At 38.0% G+C, this 21,190-nt stretch overlaps 1 long non-coding RNA gene across 1 annotated transcript in view; it reads left to right on the forward strand.

Annotated features, from left to right (window-relative positions):
- Nucleotides 1–17,943, forward strand: part of LOC130076601 (uncharacterized) — a 32,683-nt gene extending 14,740 nt beyond the window's left edge. Inside the window, exon 3 of the long non-coding RNA XR_008805669.1 lies at nt 17,904–17,943. This is a non-coding gene — a long non-coding RNA (uncharacterized LOC130076601). The remainder of the gene's footprint in view (nt 1–17,903) is intronic.
- The last annotated feature ends 3,247 nt before the right edge of the window (nt 17,944–21,190 follow it).

Consider the following 21,190-nt stretch of genomic DNA (forward strand, 5'->3'; position numbering starts at 1 on the left):
TGAAAAATAAATTAATATTTATAATATTAATAATAAACTGTTTTCAACATTGATAATGTTTCTTGGGCAGCAAAACAGTACAGAATGAATGATTCCGAAGGATCATGTGACACTGAAAACTGGAGTAATGATGCTGAAAATTCAGCTTTGCCCTCACAAGAATAAATAACATTTTAAAATAAATAAAAATTTTACATTACATTTTAATTTGTAATATTTTGCAGTATTACTGTATTCTTGATCAAATAAATGCAGCCTTGGTGAGCAAAATGGTTTCTATCAAAAATATAACAAAAGAATCTTACAGACCCCAAACTTTTGAAAGGTAGTGTAATTTTTCAAAACATTCTTATCGTGTTCCCTGAAAGAAAATCATGAATTAGAAAGAACATGAGAAGATTTTCGTTTTGTGCATTAACTATTCCTTTAACACGAATCTAAGAGCCGTTCTATGAACATTAACGCATGTTCAATCCACATGCTGCAAATTTAATAAACATTGTGCAAAATCTAAATGACAAAAGAAACAAAATCTCATGTAGGGGACACCCACATTCTTTAATTATGAATCATATCTGAACTGTGCAAGAATCCCAATACATTACAAAATAGAGAGCACAGATCACTTAATTCAAGAAAGAAATTCAACTCGACCCTAAAACATCTCTCTCAGTTAAATAGTTCAAGCAGCAAAAAGACTGAGGCTGGAGGATGAACATAATTTACAGCTTTTACCCACGTTCCACAAGGACTATCTCAAGGAGAGCTCCATTGCCTGCCATTTGCATACATTTCCAAGTGAACAGAGTTTTGTCAAAATTTGGCCGGGTGTCAAAGCGAAGCATGGGGGTTAGCGAACGCTCATCTCTCAGAGCTCCCGGTTCGCACCAAGCAGTGACAATCTGGCCACGTCTCATCCGTCAGTTTCCTGGGTAAGAAATGAACCAGCCTGGGACACTAGCAGATTGCTGGAAGCTGTCCAAATTAATTATAAGGCCTCTCAGAATACAGAGAGCCTACTAGCCTGTGTGCGTCTCTCCCTGTGGCAGGGACAATCGCTCTCGAAGTTGGCAGACGCGTTTAATCGAATGATCTCAAGCAACAGAAGTGCTGCATTGCATGATTTATAGAAGATAATTTCAGACCTTACCTGCTGAATTTGTAAACATCATCAGTCAATCCTTTCCAGGCTAACAAATAGCTGCCATTTAAAAATATGACTATTAGCATAGAGGCACGGGCTAATACTGTGGATCATAGGCTGCAGAGAAGTGAGTGGAATCTGACTGTAATTGATGAAGGGAACTTGTTGAGGGGGTTTAAGTCTGTAACTGACAATGAATCTGCGGACACAGACCTTATATGGGGTAATAGACAGCATATTAAATTTGATGATGTGAAATACAACAAGGCCATGAGGGATTGATTTACCGTCTGTTCAATGGGATGGATGATGTACAGTGGTGTAAATAAACAATCAAAATAAACTTCCAATTGACAAAAGCATTAGTTGTGAATAAGTTCAATGGGTAACAAAAAAAAAAGTAATTAAAAAGAAAAATAGCATATGACCTAGGACCCTAAAGGGGTGGTTGATTATGATTTTACTTTTCTAATTTTAGTTAGTGTGTAATGTTGCTGTTTGAGCATAAACAACATCTGCAAAGTTACAACGTTCAAAGTTCAAAGCAAAGGGAGATATTTGCTTTTAAAGAAATCGTTTAAGGACTACAACAAACGGCTGGTATTGACTACACAACATTCCTCTCGGGTTAGGGACATCACCAACCTTAAAATTTACATAAACCCCGCCCCCGGGAACATGCAGTCCATGTTGAGAAGAGGAAGAGTTGTTGTAGTAGAGCACATTTGTGAGTCTGCTCAAACTGTAGCATCCGTCTTTTCACATGCAATACAGTACGTAACACAAATGCAATAGCATGTCACTCTGTAGGAATCTTACAACAGTTTCCACACAAGCAATTTATAGATCATGACAGAATATGCTAATCAATGACTTGAAGATAGTTAACTCCAGAAACGTCCTGTTGCATTCTACTTGTTGTCACTTCTTCTTGAGTATCTCCATCATTGTCCAACTCCAGTTTAAACATAAAAAGCAGAAGTTTCTGACATTTAGCAGAAACTGCTAACACACAAACAAGAGCTGTTGAAGCTCCGCCCTCTGTGCCGGGAGCAGCAGCTCATTTGCATTTAAAGGGACACACACGAAACAACGCGTTTTTACTGACCCTCAAAAAGGGACAACTTTAACATGTTGTAAAAAATTATCTGTGGGGTCAGGGCTCGAATTTCGGCGCGGGATTGCGGGTATTGCGCATAAATCTAATCATTCCCGCAGGTCTCCCATTTATAATGCGGGAAATTCCCGCAATCGCAATCCACACAGATTATAAAATCAAATCAATCTTTTAACAACTCTCTGCCAGACGCAATTTCACAAACAGCGTGAGTGTTCAGCGGTGCCGCGTCTTCTCTCTTCTCTCAAAATGTGTTGTGCAAGGCAAGCATCAAGCGCTGCGGCGATAATACACACTCGCGTTTAGGAGTCGGGACATGACGGAATATTCACTTGCACAATCGGCCCAGCAGTGCATCGTGACTGAAGTTTACCATTTGCACGTCTTTTTAAGTCTTACCAGTTTAAACATTCAAGCGATTTTAAACTAATCCGTGCTCGCACGCTCTCTGAGATGATTTTCTATGCGCACATTCATAGAAAATCCGTCTCAAAAACAGCTGGCCAGTAACAAAAGTTATTTTTCGCGGATTATATTGCTTTAACACGCAAAATTGTCAATTTCGGTCTTCGTGAGTATACTCTAAACATAGTCGGTTTTGTCTTTAATAAGCATAAAACGCATGGCAGTATAATGAACACAGGATCCGTGCACTAGCTCTTAAAGTGACGGCAGCCATGTGTGTCTGTCATTAATTTTGTTGTCAAAACAACAAAAGATAGCTTTAAGTTAAAGGAATCAGGATTAATAGCCTATGTATTTAATTTATTCAGGACTAAAATACTACCCAGTGTTATTTTCCATTTGATTACTTTATTCAGTTTCTGTAGCCTATATGGATACTATAGTGTTAGACCTATTCAAAAACGTTTCTCTTTATTTGTCTTTATTTGTATCTTTCTATTGTATTTATTTGTGCTACTTTTTTCAATTTAAATCAAGCTTCCTTGTGATGTGCAAATTCTTAACAACAATATTACCCCATTGTAAAAATGCAATGAGCGCAAACATTTAGGCAAGATAAATGTAATAATTTTGTTTGGAAAAAATTATTTCCTTTTAAAATATTTTGATCAATTTTCATTTTATTTTATTGTTTATTTTTACAGGGACAATGCACAATTAAGTAATTGCACCAGAGTTAGCTAATAGCTAATTTACATCTGCCGTCCCTGTAATTCATAACATATATCACTTTATTTTTAGTACATTTAAATAATACATTATTTTATGTTTTGTTATCTTAAACCTACCTTAAACCAAAATGTCAGGTGGTCCAACTGTCTGAGCAATTGAACAGACATATGAAAACTTTTTAAAATTGTGACTTAATAAAAAATGTAAAAAATAAATACTAGGGCCTTTTAGGTTTGAAAACTTTAAAACTACTGATATTTATAAAATTGGTTTATATTAAAGCTAATGAAATATTTGTAAGAAATTTGTTTATTCTCAAATGTCAGGGTGACTCAATTGCAAACATGGCTATTTTATTATGAATTGAAAAGGTAATATCAGTAAACATGTTAATAATCATCCAGATGACCACAACTGATCCTTGTGGCAGAGTGAAAAGGTTTGTAGATATCTCTCAAATACTGGTAAAAACTGCTAATTTTAAGTCTCTATGCTAATAGGTTGGTACACTTTCCATGTCAGGTGGTACAAGTTCAGTATACAATATTTGGTTGTACCGCCTGACAGAAAAAGAGTAAAAAAAATTAATTTAAACATTTTGAAATGTTATTTAACAACTGACACTTGTTTAAACACTGACACTTGTTTAAACACATTGTTTGAGACTCAAATATATATTTTTAAAAAACACCTTATTAAACCTTTATTTGTAAATGACCCATTTACACATGTAAATGAAAAATGTAAACCTTTATTGCTTCATGATTTTGTGATAATTCAGTTTCAAATACTTAAAAAAACAAAGTAGTTAGAAAAACGTGCTCCTCTATGATAAATATCTCCAATTTTAATGCTTTAATTTTAAAGTAGCTCAAAGTCCCAAAGTTTAAAGTAGCCCCAATTTTAAATGTTGCTCTTTTTTTTGCATATATTAGTATGCATGCCTTACGAAGATGGTATGTCTGTGTTGTAAATGTTCAAGAAGAAAAAAAGAATCACATCAAATTCAGATCAGTGCAATAGGAGTGACCCTTATCTCGACAAGTCAAGACAATGAATGGATTAGCATGGACTAATGCGTGCCAGTCTTTATCTGTACACTATATGCTGCTCTGAGTGTTGTGTTTCTGTGAAGTCATACAAACCACGTGAGCTGAGGAACCGCAGCTGAACACAGCTTCAGCAATTCAGGGCTGACAAATGAAAAGTAATTGACTCAGGAGCTAGAAATCAGACCCAGTGGAGGAGGAGTTATCATTCTGAATACTGATCAGCTTATGTGATTGACATCTAACAACACAGAAAAAGCCCAAAGCACAGAGGGTTTCATCAGCAAGTGTGGAAACATTCAAATTGTTACAGACAGCCATGTCTGCAGGTGAAAATTAGTTGGACATTGTGGTCCTCTCTTGGGATGTAACCCCAAAAATAAAAACTCAAGCCAGAATTCTGAGACAAATCTCTGTGCATTATTTCTTAATAGAATCATCAACAAAATACACAATGCACTGTACGATTAATACAAAACAAAGCAAAGCAACGACAAAAAAAACATGCCTGGTTCCAAAATTTTCTTCTTAATTTGCTTCTGAAGGATATCAAAAAGTCTTTGTTAAAACATTTAAGCCATGAACCAAACCAACCAGCTACAAAGTGAATCACAAAGACAAACTTTGATTTGAAGCAAAAAAAGTATTTAAAAATCAAACAAAAAGACTAGGTGTTCTTGACGGCTTTAAAGGTGCAATGTGTAAAAAAAATTAGTATCTATTAACAGAAATGCAATATCCATAACTATGTTTTCAGTGGTGTATAAAGAACTTACTTAATAAACCGTAATGTTTTTATTACCTTAGAATGAGACATTTATATCTACATAACCGCGGGCACCCCCTTCTATGAAGGTCGACATATTGTGACGTCATGTTTCTACCGTAGCCGACAGCAAACAAACAGCGCTACAGAGCGCGTTTCGTCACTACATTGAAAGAGAAGCAGCAGAAACCTAGAAGCTAGCCATAAACACCGTGAGTAGTGACTTTTCCCTTGTCAGTGGTGTAAAATATGTAGTTGGATTGTTTCATGTAACTTAGTTCTTCTGCCTCGCTGTGTTGTGGCTTTGCTATGTGGGGATAAATGTGCTGGTTACGTTCGTGAGACAGCTGATTAGTACCAGGGTTTCCCATACATTCATTAATTTGTGGCGGCCCGCCACAATATCAACGCTGACCGCCACAGATTGATTTTCAGATTTTTTAACTATTTAATATGGGTAAAATTGTATTTTATTGTAGAGCTTCGCACAGCTTGCTCCCTCCCTCCCACTCTCACAAACTGACAACGGAGACGCGAATAGCCCCTCCTCTTCGAGCACGATCTGAATCAAAACATGAGCATGCGTTGGAGGACGGATTGTTGCCGGTGCTTATTCCTCCAGAATCAATCCGGAGTTGAATGGTTAGTATAATGAACACTATAACTCTGAGAAGTTAGTCTATGTTAAATGCTGTCGTGTTTCCATTACAGATTCGCGCAATTTTCTTTCTAAATATCGATAAAAAACTAATGCGAAATGACGGCGTTTCCATTAAACGATGCTATGCGACTAAAACGTCATTTTTTCCTCTCGCGATCAGTCATTCCAAAAATCATGGCAACGGACGTTGGTAGGTTTATATATATATATATATATCACAGCCACCACACTAGACATTATTATTATTATTATTATTATTATTAATGTAAAGAGACATAGGCCTAAGCGTGTTATCCAAGCATTAATGGCAAGGAAAGACCCTTATACTGTGAGCGACACATGTGAGGTGTTTTCTCACTTATTTCTGCTCCGAGGTCTTGATTGTGGCATTTCTTTGAGGTTTAGAAGCCAGTATTCCTGTATTTGGTATTTTATGAATTTAATAAAGAACTCTGTCTCGTATTCTGTCCAAACACACATTTTGGGTATCTATACTTTACTGGAGTAATTATTTTTCAGCCGACTTTTTACTTCTACCTTACATTTTCACGCAATTATCTGTAGGCTACTTTTTCTACTCCTTAAATTTTAAAAAATAGCCTCGTTACTGCCATTTCATTTCGCCTTGTTTTCATTTCTGCTTGTCATCGTAAAAAAAAAAAAAACTATCCAGATAAATCGCGCCATCCGGATAGAGTGCATTTGATTGTGGTTGGATGAGAAGTATAAACATATTCCAGTTTGTACGCGGTGCATCGCACCTGCAACATTGTTGCCATTAGCTATATCAGAGCTCTCAAGTGTCACGCATTGAGCGTCACAGTCACTCATTTCGGTCTTTTGTATTTCTCTCGCGGAAAAACTGTTTATAATATATTTAATATGCCGCAGCGCCCAAAATGTCTCTGGCCGCGCCGCTCTCACTATGGAACCGGCAGGAATCAAGCGTGTCTCTCCTGGAAAAAAAAGAAAGGGGCTACACAATAGCCAATCAGAAAATAGCACTATTGTATCTGGGTAAGATTTAACGGAACAACCAAAGAAAAAAAAGCATATCCTGGAATTGTTCACGTGATTCTGTCACTCCTGCTGCCTGTCTTCAAAACTTGAGAGCCCTGCTATATAATTGAGCATAGTACATACCAGGAAGGTATCAATCAGGAAGGTATCAATCAGGATTATGAGTTATTTTTATTTTTTATTTTTTGATTAATCACTTGGATTAATCATTTATTTTGACAGCACTAATGTTTAGTATATATATAGACAAGACAACCATACAAGGGTATTTGTTACTAAGCCTGCCCTGGGTACACCAATTTTCTTGTCCGTTGCCCTCACAGATTCCTGCAGCTAAAGCCTGGTTCACACGGCAGGATAATTAGGCCGATTTTAGCCCCGATTTACCCCTTCCGACAATATTAAGGATGCTCCGATTATCGTAAATAATCTGATCAGATATTCCTGCCGTGTGTGGTGTGTTAAGACTGCTCTCGTCTGCTCGGAAGGACGTCGGGACCGCTCCGATCTCAAATCGGGGATATCCAACATGTTGGATTTTTTTGGCCCGATTTCTCCTCGTGTGTGGTGTCTCCCGGGGACAAACGAGCACGCAGCCTGTGGACTGTGGCGTGTAGCCAATCAGAAAGCGAGGTGACGAGGCGCAGAGGAAGCACCGGGAAACAAAATCAAAATAGTCCATGCTCGCGTTGTCTCCACTTCTTTGACCATCGCCTTTTCTTTTGGTAACGTTTTTTTTTTTTTTTTGGTTAATTTAATAATAATAATTCATTACATTTATATAGCGCTTTTCTAGGCACTCAAAGCGCTTCACATGGAAGGGGGAATCTCCTCAACCACCACCAATGTGCAGCATCCATTTAAAAACAAACTACACTGGTTGTTTACTCTGAAGTCACGTTTGATCTCGAGGGATTTTGCGAGTGTTTCCGTATGACCTGGGAATGCTAGGGAGTCAAATCGGTTCGTGCGTGATGTGTTGATTTTGCCGTGTGGCTGCGCACCACACACTGTACGACCAAAACTGTTAGACCCGTGATTTTTTATCACCGTGTGTGGGGTCTCTCAGGTTTGGAAAATCGGCCGACAATTTTAAAATCGTTCCGTGTGAACCAGGCTTAAGCTTATGTACATTTATATTCCAATAAAGGTTATTGATAACATGCCTCTAAAGTTTGACTTTTTGCACCATTACAATACATATAGGCCCCTATGGCGCGGCCTAAGCTTTTGTCCTTTATCGCCCCACCCCCCCCCGGTCCCCAAACACCACACCACCGCAAATAGAATCTAATTCTGTGGGAAACACTGAGTACTCTTGTCATTGACCGTAAAATAGTATGTTGCAGGAATCACCAACCCGTCGATCGCGGTCGACAAGTCGATCTTGGAAGCATTTTAAGTCGATCGCGAAGAGTTTTCAAAATCAGAGAAAAAAAGCCTATTGTGTGTAGGGCTGGGTTTCGATTCAAAATTCAAGAATCGATTCGATTCCGATTCTCAAGATCTTGAATCGATTATCATTATTCGATTCGATTCGATCTGATCCGATCTTCGAGATTTAGATAAGTGTTTTTGAAAAAAAGCATTTTTTTCCAGCTGTTACCTGAATTACAGGACTGTTATGCAACATATTGATACTATTATTATAGACATTTAACTGCAAATTAATGGAGTATTGATCGTTGTAAAGAACAATCCCCCTTCCAGAGTGTTGATACAACTGCTTTCACAAACTTGCACTGGTGTAGACGACAGGACGCAGAGGTATACCAGCAGAGGGCTGTCGCGATTACCGCAATCTTGTAGTACCGCGCTACTGACAAGTCAACCGCAGAGGATTGCAAGTAACTGCGATATTCACGTTTTTTTTTATAAGGCTATACCCTTCTTGTTTTGAACTTCATGCATGTGTATTGAATGTTAAACAAGTTCATAATGATAACAAACAAGACTGTTTATCGTGGTGATGTGTAGCCTACAGAGGCTTCGCACAGACAGTGAATGAGAGAGATCGGCAGAGCGCGTGCGATTACCTGCGTCTGTCTTTGAAGTCATATGTATTCGTGAAAAAGGTTGCCGTGTCAAAGGAAAGCGAAATATTTGTCGTATCATCCTTTTAACGTTCACGTCACGGGTATTTACCATAAATGCGCGTCAGCAGCAGCGCTGGTCAGCATTCCACAGCACGAGGAAGCCACGGGGAAATAAAATCAGCGAGTCACGCATTGAATCAATGCCATATTGGTCTCTAATAAGTGAAGCATCAGCTTCAGTGTTACCCATGCGACGCATTGCTGCTCACCTGAGCCTTGAAAAGTGGAACTCAAAGTTAAAAATAATTAACACCTTGTTTCATTACATCTCTTTTAATGAATCAGCTTTTTTGAACGTGTTCGTTGAATGAACGGTTTAATGACTCACTCAAAGCCCGTTGTCGTAACAAGTGCGCGCTGAGTGAAAGCCTTTCAATGCGCATACAGGGATCTTCCAGTCGCGGCAAGTTAAAGTTCACGGGGAAAATGTAAGCCTATTATTAAATCGATCCTCTGAGTTACGGATCGATCTTTAGAAATTAATATGAAAATCGATTCAGAAATGGTGAATCGATTTTTTCAACACAGCCCTAATTGTGTGTAGTAAATGGTGTCTAGGGGATGCGGAGGGCTCATGCGGACGCGTCGAGTTTAACCTGTTAACTGTCACCCCCCTTTTTTTGAATAGACATGAAAATGCACATTTCGAACTTAAATGGTTGTAATTCAAGAATGCTTTGGAATATAGACGTAAGATTGATCTTGTTTTAAAGAAGACATTTGGCAGATTTTTGTAGAAGTGAAATAAATTAAGAAAGTGAAACAGGAAAAAAGTTATAGAAGTTTGAGTTTATGGAAATGTACAATGTAAAAAAAATTATTATTCATATTTTATATAAAATATATATTTTCAAAACCTGGGCTACTCTAAAACTGCAGAAAAATCAAAGCCAAAAATCTGAACGAGTTGTGTTTCAAATTTTAGGTTGATATCTCAAAAAATGAGCTTTCAGTAAGATTTTGTTTGGGCGCAGTACCATACTTTTTCACTAGGTCACAACCTGACTCCATTACTGCCCATATAAGGGCGCCTCCATTTCCATATGTGTTTTGAGTGATATGAACCATTATTTCCACAATTTTCATACAATTTATGAAGTAGAGATCTTATTCAGAAGTAGTAAGGGAAGTTTGGCAGATTTTGATATGAATTCAACCTCTAAGAAACCCATACAAAGAACACACATGTGCGTCATAGCTCGCTGCAACATCACAAATGGTGAATTTATTATTTTTTTTCTTTATATTTCAAACATTTTCAGACCTTTTTTTCTAAAATAATTGAATGGATGCTATCTTTTGAACTCTTGGCATGAAAACAAACTGAGGTTTTTACCATTTTTTCATGATTTTTCATGTTCATTGCTATTTCAAAATAAAGGTCTGAACACGCCTTAGGAGTATGAAAATATTCTTGTTACAAATTGATAAATTATGGCGGCTCTGTAATTTATTTTGAAAATCAGTCACCAAATATGGAAACTAGAGATTGTAAGCTTTCAAATGATATATAGTTTGTCAATATTACTTAAGGTTTTTACTAAGATATTATTGTTTTAAAAATATAATGGCAAACGTCCCACCTGTGGGACGGTGACAGTTAAGGGGAGGCTTTACGCTTTAACCAGCTCAGCCACAGTAACAGCTCATATTTAGCCAGCTAAACTTTCACTACCCTGTTAGAAAAAATATATAGTTGCATAGTTTGATGTGGTTCTTCTCCCTCGCTGTATTATGGGTTTGCTATGTGGGGAGAAATGTGCTGGTTACGTTTGTGAGACAATCAGCTGATTACTATTATTATATTATATATTAAGACCCTTGATCATCACCTGACTATGGCTTTGTAAACTTTATCCATGATGTGGTTTATAATGGACTGTGGTACAGAAACAGTGACAATGTTAAACACTCTTGGCTTACTCTGGCTATTCTCTGCTGTCTCAGACGACGATATGTTTGTCCCGTTTTAGCCACCGTAGCTTCTTCGAAAGGGAGGGGTGAGCAGTGGGCTGAGCCCTTAGTGCAACTCGCAACCGAACCGCTGGATGTCGCTAAAAAATACACACTGCAACTTTAAATAAAGAACTACAATCCCATGAAGGATTGTAGAATGACATCATCATATTAAAAACGATGGATGAATATAAAACTACTGATTTAAAGATGCTTTAACCTATACTGTATATAAAAAAAACAATATATAATTTATTGGAAAATATGCATACGTATTTAAAAAATAAGTTGAAATAATAGTTGAGTACAGCAGGCTAAACAATATAACATTAGCCTACTTATAAATCATGCAACCAACAGGTTTGAAATAAAGTTATCATTAACAAGCAATGATGGGTCCCATCACTGGTCAACACAAAAGTCAACAATCACTGTCATTGTCCCTGCACAACTTTCTTTTGCTGCTAACATTTCACTGGTTAGAGTTAAGAAAGGCAAGCGTATCAAAGTGAGTAGGATGCAAGCTTGATCTCTCCTGGGTGATGGTGTTGACATCCAAGGAAAAATTGTGTCCTCGACTATTCATTTGTAGTCACTAGTAATATAAGAACAATATTTTTTTTATATAAAAATATATACAGAATTATACAAGAAGTCTACCATGCACTTTTGTCCTAATTTTTTTTTCTGCGAGTCTAGAGAAAATGAATAGAATTTTGACTTGCAGAACCCAACTTTGTGCTCTGCCGTAATTGTTTAAAAGAAACTCTCTGATATATATATATATATATATACACTCACCGGCCACTTTATTAGGTACACCTGTCCAACTGCTCGTTAACACTTAATTTCTAAGCAGCCAATGACATGGCGGCAACTCAGTGCATTTAGGCATGTAGACATGGTCAAGACAATCTCCTGCAGTTCAAACCGAGCATCAGTATGGGGAAGAAAGTTGATTTGAGTGACTTTGAACGTGGCATGATTGTTGTTGCCAGAAGGGCTGGTCTGAGTATTTCAGAAACTGCTAATCTACTGGGATTTTCACGCACAACCATCTCTAGGGTTTACAGAGAATGGTCCGAAAAAGAAAAAACATCCAGTGAGCGGCAGTTCTGTGGGCGGAAATGCCTTGTTGATGCCAGAGGTCAGAGGAGAATGGCCAGACTGGTTCGAGCTGATAGAAGGGCAACAGTGACTGAAATAACCACTCGTTACAACCGAGGTATGCAGCAAAGCATTTGTGAAGCCACAACACGCACAACCTTGAGGCGGATGGGCTACAACAGCAGAAGACTCCACCGGGTACCACTCATCTCCACTCCAAATAGGAAAAAGAGGCTACAATTTGCAAGAGCTCACCAAAATTGAACAGTTGAAGACTGGAAAAATGTTGCCTGGTCTGATGAGTCTCGATTTCTGTTGAGACATTCAGATGTTAGAGTCAGAATTTGGTGTAAACAGAATGAGAACTTGGAACCATCATGCCTTGTTACCACTGTGCAGGCTGGTGGTGGTGGTGTAATGGTGTGGGGGATGTTTTCCTGGCACACTTTAGGCCCCTTAGTGCCAATTGGGCATCGTTTAAATGCCACGGCCTACCTGAGCATTGTTTCTGACCATGTCCATCCCTTTATGGCCACCATGTACCCATCCTCTGATGGCTACTTCCACCATGTCACAAAGCTCTAATCATTTCAAATTGGTTTCTTGAACATGACAATGAGTTCACTGTACTAAAATGGCCTCCACAGTCACCAGATCTCAACCCAATAGAGCATCTTTGGGATGTGGTGGAACGGGAGATTCGCATCATGGATGTGCAGCCGACAAATCTGCGGCAACTGTGTGATGCCATCATGTCAATATGGACCAAAGTCCCTGAGGAATGCTTCCAGCACCTTGTTGAATCTATGCCACGAAGAATTGAGGCAGTTCTGAAGGCAAAAGGGGGTCCAACCCGTTACTAGCATGGGGTACCTAATAAAGTGGCCGGTGAGTGTATATTAGGGCTGTCAAATGATTAATCACGATTAATCACATCCAAAATAAAAGGTTTTTTTACATAATATATGTGGGTGCACTGTGTATAATTATTTTGTATATATATAAATACACACACATGCATGTATATTTAAGAAAAAAATATTATTTATATATAAAATATTTATATTTACATATAACATAAATTATATATAAATCTATATACAGTATATACATGAAAATATTTCTTAAATATATACAAGCATGTGTGTGTATTTATATATATAAAATAATTATACACAGTGCACCCACATATATTATGTAAAAAAAACTTTTATTTTGGATGTGATTAATCACGATTAATCATTTGACAGCCCTAATATATATATATATATATATATATATATTTATTTATAATCATTCATAGTAAATTATGCAATCTGCATATTAAATTTAGAACATATATGTGCTTAGTAAGCATCTTCTCTAGCATTTATATTCTGTTAGGAAGCCATGTACCCAAAACAGCTTGTTTTGCTCAATAGCATGCCAACACGAAGAAAAAAAGACTTTGCATGCAAGAACTCTGCGCTTTCCCTCAGCTCACTATGCAATGACAGAATTGGCCAATTTCACCACCGGCCCGGGGCGGTGTTTACACCTCACTCACCTGACAGGTAAAAGAGGCTAATTAAAACCAAGGGAACACTTAAAAGTGCTGCTTGTCCTTTAGGCCCTGTTTACACTGGTATTAAGATGTGTTTTGGTCAATCAGATCACAAGCAGACATGCCCGTTTACACCTGGTGATTTATCCTGTCTCTTTTGTACACTTTCAACCACTTCTGCCCGGATATCTTCAAGGAGGGTCTTACTCTTTTCAGATCTTTCAATAACGGACAAAATAATAAGCTTGGGCAATTTACATATGAACGTGCCTGGAGACGACAGAGAAGCACGGGAGAGCATCAGCTTTCTTTTCTGCCCTGACAACTGCAAGCACCACGCTGAACGCTTTGATTGCGTGTTAAAAATCAGGAATGGTGAGAGAACATTGTGCTTGCTTTGTTTTTCATCTTTAAACCAAACTTGGGTCTTCAGCCAAGTTTAAATCCCATCTGGCAAGAGCACTTCCCATAATGCTTAGCATTAAGTCAGTAGGCGGAGAGTAGACGGTCTTTTGTGGCTGTCCAAACGTACTTTTCAACTACCTCTGGAAGTGGTCGAAAGTGGACAAGCTCGAAACGTTTTAGATCACGTTTACACCTGTTCATTGTGATCCGATCGACCAAAATGGATCTTAATACCAGGTGTAAACAGGGCCTTAGTGTTTTAACAAAACAGAATTTAATCAATGACATTTCCCTAACGGTAACTGACCGTTTCCAAACATACTTTCAAAGATCGGTGGAAAACAAAAGTGTTGGGTTTTTCACTATTAGCATGTAAAGGAAAGTACAAAAGTAGTCTACACTACTCAAATGAACAGAACTGATCTCTTGGGATTCAATATCTGATGATCTCATCATCTCACAACATTTCCAAATGTTGAAATGGTTTATTCAACATTTCCTCAAACAATGAGGTATAAATAAGATGTCAGTACTGTGGCAGAGGTCTCAGCACACAGCAGAGGGATTGTGGGAAAACACTGCCTTCATATACCTCTCCACATTCATCTGTCCTAGAGCAAATTGGCTGCCACCAGGGTTGGCAAGGATCATCCTGCTGTAATGAAGACTGAGCCAACATAGACGGGCCTGTCAATTTGGCCCCAGCATCTCGGGGACCTTCCGGTCCCCAGACCTGCCTGCTCCAACCCTCACCACTATTAAAAGTATACGCAATTCAACTATGGCCAAGGGAAATATTTAACCATAGCGCTGTCAAAGCGAAGACATGTAAAAATTAACCCCCTGCTCTTCCAGGGCCAAAGATGAGAAAGTTGAAGCCATTTACCGAAGTGGAAGCAGCAAGGCGTATTACCTGGGAAACAGAGTGGTTTGTTTATTAGAATAGTAGTACGGGTCGACATACCTGTCAGCGGATTTTCCATCTCACTTGGATTAATGTTCCTCTTGTGCGTCTGCATCTTCATCATTTTGTTATCCATTTAGCTGCTTTATGGCTGTTTGTAAACAGAAACAAAGAGCTACTTGATTTCCACCACTGAAGAAATGGCTGTCATCTCAAGCACTGATATAAACACTGGCGTAATAATTGAAGTGCTTTGTAAGCTTTGACTAAACAAAACACAAAGGGTACTGGCCGTTGGACACACTGGCAGCGGGGGAACAATCTTCTATTTGCTTTGATTTGTGTAAACCAATTTAGCTGACAAACCACCTGGACCAATTGAGATCAATGGTTTAATCCAAATGCTAAGTGTTCCTCGCTGTAAATGCACATGTTAATAATTATGGCGGCGAGGTGTCATTATATTCCTGTAAGGTGTCTCGAGGGATCCAACTCCAAATTAGAAAGCTTTGTCTCAATTATGGGCATTTAAACAGGGGGAGTTTGAGATAAGGTGAAATAAAAATTACCCTAAAAATATACTGACAAACAAATTGCATAATATCAGGGGTAATGTATCAACAATCCCCTGAAAAGCCTGCCTCCCACAATGTTTAATTTTCATAACTGCGGGTAAAGCGGTTTCGCAGTCTCTATGGATAATTTCACATGCTTTTGTTTAAAATCTAATACGGTGGAAAATTACCTCCAGTACATTCATTTCCCCCCAATCCTGCCTGATAAATCGTGCCATTTGAGATGAGAAGAAACAGGTGGGTTTTAAACTGCAGCTTGCCTGAGATGACTAGTGCAAGTCATTTCCATTTTAAGAGGTTTCTTTATTGCTCTCAGTTTTGTTACATCTGTTTTCTGCCATGCTCCTTCACCTTGCCTGAAGTTTCTTTGCAACATCGGCTTGTTCAATTTGTATTCCTAAATTACCGAGCATACCATCACTGGTTTATGACTTTCTGAAAACTGAAACACACCTGCAGCGAACCAGAACAAGGAGCAACTAATCGTTTCATCTGCGTTTTCATCTTTGTTCACCTTTTTAACACTGAGCTTTAATTGTGTTTCCGAATTAGTAGCACTCGAGAACGTTTAGACAACAGTATAAATTACTCTAATGTTTGTTTTTCCTGACTGAAACAAATTAATCTCATCCTTCACAATTAAACTAACTGAAAATGAGGCAGTAGGCTACTCACTGTCAAGACGCACGGTTTGTCTTCCAAATAAGGGGATTTATGTTCGCCATTAAGTCGATGGAATTTGCGGAGGAGGGGGGGAAACGATCATTTCGCATAGGCCTAACGTTAGGTGAGATAAAATTCTACGTTATTAGTAATTTGAGCGGGCGCGAAAGCTTATCGCAGATTTCGCAACTGGTTGAATGTGATCGCACGGATATTCGACGTGTTGAAAGAAAGCTGCTTAGTTTGAAAAAGAATTCTATGTGAGGTTGCTGTGCTTCACAATACACGCGGTCCTTTTTCGCTTTTTCCTTCCCCCCCCCCGGCAGATAAGGGCTCAAATCTTTGAACATTCCCGTGCAAATATGATATACTGGGGAGTAACTAGTTAAAGTTATTAAATTATGTTCATAGACCTACCTGTATATAGCTTGACGGTTATTTTCAAACTAGTGTAGCGTGACGAAACGATTCACTTCAAATAGCACTCGGAAGTTTGAATCGTTTTGCGAAGGAGACGGTTCAAAAACTGATTCACCGAGTCTCCATTCATTCACATATCACCCTCTCCGCTACATCCAATGATAATGATTGTCATTTTGCCATAGATGGGCATATTACATTTTTAGTGGCTAGGGCTACTGTTTTTTCCACAAGTTTTATGGTGCATGTCTGATAATTATAGGCTAATGCACAACAACTGTCTGCCTGAAATGTATAAATAAATAGATATCAAATATCTGTTTTAGAACAGCAGCAACCGTTCTGAAAATGTCTGTAAGAGCTCTGGATGAATTAGCCTACTGCTCAAATGTCATTTCTCATTTGCACACATAACATGATACGTCAATATGAAGAAAAAGGAAAACGAAAAAAAAACAGTGCCAAGAACAATTTGTTCTGCAGCAGGAAGTGGTTTTGATCAGCAGACCAAATCACACTTTATCTCAACTCGGTCTGAATGTGAAACTATAGCCTCACTGAAGAAACTAAAAAACCCCTAAAAGATCACCATATCAAAAGTTCTCTTTTGGTTTTGACATGCCCACTAACAAAGGCATGTTGTTCCACCACATCAAGAAAAACAGAAAACAAAAATGTTTTAAAAATTCATTATTTTGTCATTCATTATTTAGAGGCAGCATCGGCATGATTGATTTGCAGGCTTTCTCTCACTTTTTTCTGCCTAATTAGCCTTTAGGCACTCGGTCACAATAATACAAGCCATCTTTTGTTTCCTGTGGCAGCCTTTACTCTGGGATCCATACCCACGCACACATGGGAATACTAGGCTACATGTCACTAGAGAGCAACTCCCCATCATGGCTGCAGGGCAGGAGTGGAGCCACACGGTGGAACCGCCACCATCCCTCTTACTGATTTATGATCTGGAGAGCAACAATAAAACAAGGAGGAGGCCCAATTATTCTTCTGAGGGAAACTGGAGAAAGTATATGTTAGCCTTGACTGCTGGAGAAGTGGGCGTGGGAGAGAGGAAAAGGAGTCTGGCCCTATACGCAGCAGGTTGCTTCTCACCCAAAACCCAGCCATCTCTAACTAAAGTCATGGAGAAATAGATATATAGACCAATCAATGTCAGGGTTTAAAGCCTGAAAAGTGGCTTTCGATTCAGTTTACAGTGGACATAAAAAAGTATACACACCCCTGTTAAAACAACTGTTTTTTGTGATATACAAAATTAATGCGAAAAGGAAGAGTCAAGATGTGGCAAACTGATAGACTCCTATCTCCTATCTTTACAGTGGTACAGTCTTGCAGTGCATGCAATATAAGAAAGCTGGATATGAATTTAACATCGTGAGAACATCTGAACACCCAGAGGAGAGAGAACACAAGCGCTTAAAAGAAGGAAAAAGAGAGCAGTCTTTACATGAAACACTGTGATTCATCAAACTTTGATTAAAGCACTGATATATGTCATCTCTAATAGCACTCAACAGAGTGATCACAGATTAAACCTGGAATCTGAAAGTCGCTTGACATATGCTTTGATTTAAGTTCAATCAAAAGAATAAGGGGAAGATTGAGGATCCTGAATAAAAGTGTTTGGAGTGCCACCTGGTGACTGTTTACCATATTGGTTTATTAAATGTAAATCTTGACAGGGTCACTGTCAGATGAGGTTACTATTTAACCCTTGTTCTCTGTTTGGGACCCCTGTCTGTAAGACCCCAAGGTCATTTTAATAGCTCAAAAAGCATACTTAACATTTTGATATACATTTACAACCTTTCATTATATATATATATATATATATATATATATATATATATATATATATATATATATATATATATATATATATATATATATATATATATATATAATAAATTATTAAAACACAAATTTAATTTTCAAATGTCTTCCACATAAATAATAAATGCAATGAATTTTCATGCTGCCTTTCTCTGTTTGGTACATTTTAAGAAAATGTAACATTTAAAAGACTTAAAATAACTATTATTAATTTTTAATAAACAATATGGGGTCAGTCAGTCTTAACAGAACATGAGAGTTTATTGCATATGACTCTAAGATTTTCATATAAGTTTTGAACCCACAAAAAAGCGAAACGTAATGGTTCAACCAACACCATATACTTCCATCAATATGAATTTAACCATCATAAGGATGCAAATGAACATCATAATCAGCCTTCTTTCACAGATGGCAGAGCACATGTTGTTTTCCGTCTGTCTGTCTGCATTTGTGTGATGTGTTTATTTTGGGAGAATTCAGTCACATTTTGTGAAGTGAATCACAAAAAAAACTCTACTTTGTCTTTGTTAGCCAATGAGATGCATTAATACTGACAGGACTAGGCAGATCGGGAGATTTATGACTAAAGTGCAATGACTTCTGAACCCTGTTTTGCCCTGGAGTGCTGTAATGAACACACGACCCTACCCTCGAAGCACAGCTATAACAATTAGCATACAAACAGGAGCAAGATGTTACATAATTAACTTCTCAACCATGCCATGCTAAAAACCGTTGACATATGAGAACATAGATGTGTAAAACTGTGTTGCATTATCATTCTCCATGATAATGAGTTTGTAGGAACAGCATATGTGCATATCTAATTTTTGTTCTGATTTGCTGTGCTTGGTGAAGAGATGATTTACATCGATCAAAGAACTTAAATGACATAACGTCGTTATAAATAGGAAGTTCTGTTTGCCACAAACATAAATCAGATCAGATTAACCAGTTCCTGCAAATACCATGTGACTGCAAACCCTGAACCTGTATCTGAACAAGTCTTGGACTCTAGCTTAAACCTTTTCACAGGCATTTTCCATTAATATGGTAGATTCTATTTTAATTGTTGGATATGGATACAAAAAATTCGCAACCATATCCATATTCAGCTATTAAAATCACACAACAGTAGCCATGTTTCCATCCACTTGTCAATCGAATTATCTGAAGTTCGGTAAAAAACCTCATGCGAATAAAGCTGGTGAAAGTGTGTTTCCATCAAACGGCTTTAAAGCGGATAAAAACCTGTGCGTAATGACGTCACATGCTGTTTTGCGATCAAATTGGTATCGAATTGATTTGAGACATGTTAAGGTGTTTCCATTAATTTTCTCACCGAATTGCTCAACATTCAAGCCAACATTTGCGAACAAAGTTTTACTAGGCAAAATGGATCGCACCATAATAACGTTTCCATCCGCGTTTATCGCATAAGTCGTATATCGATCAAGATATAATCCGATGAGACCGATCGTATTTCATTTAAGTCGATATTCATGAAATTCAATCGAATTTTACTGTTTCCATAAGGCATTTTTCATTCGATATCACTTAATGCGCATAAAAACGTGTGGATGGAAACATAGCTAGTGTCATAATGTTGACAGACAAATTATTGTGAGGGGAAAAAACAATAAAAATAGTTTCCTTTTATTTATGGGAAATATACATTTATCAGTAGGCTAAAAAAAACATTTCACCCTAGCTAGTCAGTTAGCTCCCTATTTAGTTAGCTGTGTTTAACGAAACAAAAAAGTTCATTTTAAGAATTTCAGACCTTTTTTTTGGACTCTATTTTTTTAAAGTGCCCATGCACTGACTTTCCACCCATTGAGCAGATAATGAAGGAGAGCAGCCCTGTGGGAGGCCTTGAAACCCTGAGCTGAATGCAGTTCTGCTCCAGATGTGTCACCATTTTCCTCAGCAACAAAGCACAATCGCCGTGCTCCGCTTGTGTGCTTTCAGAATGGCTGTGTCATGTCACTAATCTCTGGGTGCTTGCCTTTGTGTGTGGCTCCTTCAAGCCTGAGCTCTTTGAGCAGGCCACACTTCACACCTCCTGTTCTCCTACCCCCCCACCACTACAAGACAAGAGGCCATCTGCCCCTCTAATAGATGTCAAGAAGACTCCTGAGGAGGAGTGAGGTACAAGCTTGACCTCTCAGATTTTAAAACCATGCAACTTCCAAAAAATACTATTTGCATATGGACCCTTTTCACAGTTGTTTCCACAAGTTATTGAAATAATAAACCTAGCAATGTTTTTTTATTTCTTATTTTTAATGCACATTTATAACACTATACTGTTATATTACCTTGTCGTTAAATTACAGAAAAATGGTTAATGCTTCTGCATGAGTGTTTCTACAACGGCTGAGGGAGGCTTTTTGCTATAGGGGAAATGAGAACGCAAGCAATGCATTTGTTGTAGGCTACAGTTTACGTTCACCACTATAAACATTTACCCAACTACAGTATGACTTCTGAGAACCCCAGGAAACGTGAAAATGGTCCATTATATGTTATCTTATTAAGTGTTATTTTTATGTCATGTTTTATGTCACTTGGGGCTTAAGTGAGCCAGGACATCCATTTGTGCCACCTCAAAAAAAAAAAAAAAAAATTTATTGGCTGCGACCCCTGAGTAGGGGTGTTAAAATATTTATTCATGTCTATTTCTAAATGAACAGGAGGTTAATGCGATCAATATAGAGTCTATGGCTCTGCGACCACTTTACTTTGCCTAGGGTTTTAAAATGTCATA

Source organism: Rhinichthys klamathensis, unplaced genomic scaffold, assembly GCF_029890125.1.
Source record: "Rhinichthys klamathensis goyatoka isolate OS25496 unplaced genomic scaffold, OSU_Roscu_1.1 h1tg000021l_1, whole genome shotgun sequence".
Lineage (NCBI taxonomy): Eukaryota > Metazoa > Chordata > Actinopteri > Cypriniformes > Leuciscidae > Rhinichthys > Rhinichthys klamathensis.